Source organism: Meleagris gallopavo, chromosome Z (genome assembly GCF_000146605.3).
Source record: "Meleagris gallopavo isolate NT-WF06-2002-E0010 breed Aviagen turkey brand Nicholas breeding stock chromosome Z, Turkey_5.1, whole genome shotgun sequence".
NCBI lineage: Eukaryota > Metazoa > Chordata > Aves > Galliformes > Phasianidae > Meleagris > Meleagris gallopavo.
Genome location: NC_015041.2, coordinates 62,907,264 through 62,911,383, shown reverse-complemented (window position 1 = coordinate 62,911,383; position 4,120 = coordinate 62,907,264).

The window sequence follows — 4,120 nt, the reverse complement described above, 5'->3', positions numbered from 1 at the left end:
TCAAAGGGACATGAATTCAACAGTCTTTTGTGCTTTCATTTTTTCAAGTTTTAAAACAGTACCTATTCCCCCAAATTGTTTTTATCACCAGCAGCGCTATAATAAAGGACATCAAGAGAACAGACGTTTCCTTCTCATTTTAATTTCCTTTTTTTTCCATTCCATGTCTTTTAAAATATTCTCTCACTTCTAAAGTGCCAATGCGATAGAAATACAGAAAGTGTTGTTATTTGCTTTTTTCTTATTCTTAGTTTTGCTAGTGCGCATTCATTTCAGTTCTAAGACATTTTACAGAAATTCCAGACTGGCAAACAAAAGGAAGCTAGGAAAAAAGAAAAGAAAGAAAAGTAAAAATGTTATAATTTTTTACTGCGTTCATTTCAGAAGAGAAGCCTTTCGTCATTTGATTTTCAGTATTTTCAATATTAGTGAAAATATCGAATGTTAAAAGCAATATCAGTTAAAAGCCCAGAAATAATTTGACGTGGTTCTTCAATTCCAGAACAGGCCACTTTTTGTTGGGCAAACAGACGTGTGAAAAAACATCCGACTGGCTTTAGTGGGAACACCCACACACTGGTAAATCAGTTTTTGTGAAGAATACATTTTCTCCATGAATAGGAGGTGGCAATCGTATCTCTTCTGCTTGCTTCAAGCTTCCCATGAAAGATATTAGTCCACGGCAACATCATCTGACTGTGGTTACCATGGCAACTGATAGTGCAAGGCACAGACCGTAGGATCTGAGTCCAGCTAGGCTTGTTCATCCTTTTTGCATTCGGGCTGTCAGAGTGATCTTGTAATACGGCATGTCTCATAAGATAATGTGCTTTATTCCCAGTGAGTCAATAGATTTAGCAGCTTTCAGATTTTTTAAAAACAGCTTTCTGCTTGGTACCCAGTCCTTCTGCTGTGTGCTATTTTCACTACCCATCATTCAAAAGTGGCTTCCTCCCCCCGCCCTCCAAATATTACTGTTTCTTTGCTATCATTTTATATCCAGCCAGGATTGGAAACTGGAAGAACTGCCTGTGAAATCTCTTCAGTTTGGTAAGGACTGGTAATGCTATCAGGGTGAGCAGTTAGGGTCAGGATCAGTGAAGAGAGCAGCAATAGCTGTGACACCTTCTTACCACCTTTTCCTGATCAGCTAGCCCTGCTGGATTATAGACCATCTTCCACCTGCTGATGAGGCCAAGGGGTGGACAGGGTGGACATATAAAAGCTGAGATAGGTAAAGTTGACATAAAGCCTGCATTTTGGTAAGGATTTCTAGTCAGATCCCATCCTCTCCTCTTTCTCTTCTGATAATCCATTGAGTTGCTGTAACTAAACTACCCCAGCCATGCTTCTTATAAATGACAGTGGACTTAGAAATGAACATGCTTTAATAAAACAATATCTTCAAAAAATGTTGTAATCTCTAAGGATAAACTTCCTTGAGAGTAATTTAACTTCATCACAAGGTCAAAGTAACAATACCTTCATGTGAAAGTGGGTTCCATGGGAAATGCCAGCTGTTTTTCTGAAGCAGTTTTAGGGCTTTTCTCTGTTGCTGTGACAAAGTGTGAGGGTCTGATTTTAAGATCCTGTCTCATTTTTATGGTATTTGTATGAAAATTAGAAGCGCATGTCTACTGGTGTGTTGACTCCCATGTTTGCCTCTAGGTTTCTTTTTAATGCACATCTGCATGGACTTGCTATTCATCTTGATTTGAACACTGCAACAAAATTTTAGATGTCCTCACTAAGGACCTCAACAGATTTGATGATCCTTACGGGTTGGGATATTCTATGATTCTAGTCACCTGCCTGCACTGCATTTGCACAACACTGTTGACTTGTTGACTCTTGGATCCCAGGCCCATATGGAACAAATCGCTTTGATCTTCCTAGCTTATCTGAACTTTTCAATATCAGTCATGTTTTTCTAGAACAATGAATCGATGAATTCAAAGACTAGACAGTTGACTTTTTATTTATTTGAAGAATTATATTTACAGCAACAAACCAGAAAGTACTTTCTCTGTTAAACCCACATTTGAATTTCAATACTCTGATGTTCATAAGCAGAATACTGAATTTCAATACTGATGTTCATAAGCAGAAAAAAACTCCAGAGAAAGCAGGGATGATATTTATCATGTTATGTTGTTTATCACTGGAAAGAATACAGAGGAGCTGTCCTAACTCTGCCTCACACACAGTCTCTTTGCAGTCTCTCTCCTCTACTTTAGCCAAAATTTTAGCTGCAAATGCAGATAAAATTTCTAAGCAGAAATGAACTTCTGATAATAGTATATCCTTAGTTGGAAGACACTTACAAGGATCATGGAGTCCAACTCCTGCCTCCATACAGGACCACCCCAAATCCAAACCTTATATTTCAGAGCTATGTCCATGTTTCTTGAACTCTGGTGGCTCATGGCATTACCCACTGCCCTGCAGAGCTGTTCCATGCCCACCACCCTCTGGGGCAAAGCCTTTCCCTAACTCCACCTTACCCTGCCCTGACACAGCTCCATGCAGTTCCCTCTGGCCCTGTTGATGTCCCCAGACAGCAAAGGTTAGAGCTGCCATCCATTCCCTGTGAGGAGCTGCAGCCAGCATGAGGCCTCCCCTCTTGTATTGGCATTGGGCATTGAGGACTCTCCCCTTGACAGTGGACATCCAGTGCAAGTGTTTCTAGTTGACATGGCAGATGGGCAGCCATGTGGATCCTCCTGTCTGCCCACATTGCCACCAAAATCCTGGCTCATGGAATGGTGGAGACACCAGAGGATGGAAGAGAGCCTGCAGTGGCACAGACCCCTGCCCACTTCACTGCTCACACCATCTTGTGTCTGCAATCATAAGAAAGAAATAAAAAACCTCACAGTAGTCCAAAGAGTCATATTCAAGTAAATAGGAAATTATATATTGAGGAATATTTAGAAAGATAAGAGCCTCTAGGCTTCAATAACCATTATAATTCTCTCCTCTGTATGGAGAGAAGGCCAGCAGTTACTCTGGATGAAATGAACAAGAAGTGCAGTAAAATTATCCTATAGGCAGTTTGAGCCTTTCTAATGTATTTCAGAGACTGCAGAATAAGCTAGAAGTAAATAGTGTTGTAACTCAGTTCTTAATATCTCATTAAGTTTTATAAGCATGAGGCAAGGAAGAAAAGAGGATAAGCAGGTTTGTGTGCTCTTTCCACAAAGCTTCTGAGCTAGCAGTATGTACATCTTATTCTCCACAATGTTTTTCTGTTTCTTTTCTCATGTTTCTTCTGCTCTGTGAAAACATTCAGTTTGTGTTGTCTTTATGTATAAATCACAGAATGATAGAATGGCCTGGGTTGAAAAGGACCTCAAAGACCATCTCGTTTCAACCTCGCTGCTATGTGCAGGGTCGTCAACCACCAGACCAGGCTGCCTAGAGCCACATCTAGCCTGGCCTTGAATGCCTCCAGGGATGGAGCGTCCACAACCTCCTTGGGCAACCTGTTCCAGTGCGTCACCACCCTGTGTGAAAAACTTACTCCTAATAAATAACCTAAACCTCCCCTGCCTCAGTTTAAAACCATTCTCTCTTGTCCTATCACTATCCACCCTTGTAAACAGCCATTCCCCCTTCTGTTTATATGCTCCCTTCAATTATTGGAAGGTCACAATGACGTCTCCCCAGAGCCTTCTCTTCTCCAAACTAAACAAGCCCAGTTCCCTCAACCTTTCTTCACAGGAGAATTAATAAATGTGAGGGGAAATTGTTTCTCTCTGCCCTTTCTCAAAGGAAGGTGATCATTGTCTTTCCGGGACTAATTCCAAAATAACTAGTCTTAACGACATGTTTGATCAGCACACAAAAAGACATTTTAATGGGGATCAGTACAAGATGGACATATGCGTAGCATACATAACAGCATTAGGTCCTTACAAACCAACCATCTTCTGGATGTACACTCATCAAGTTTTGTAAGACTTTTCATAGTTCCAGATATCTGAATACCACCTCTGGTCTTCTTCAGTTCCTCCAAGTTCTGAAAATGAGTTCTGTCTCTCTGCAGTCTCCCTTATGCAAGCCCATTGTGCAAGCTCTGTTCTGTATCTTGAGAAAGAAAACGGAAATATCTTCTTTT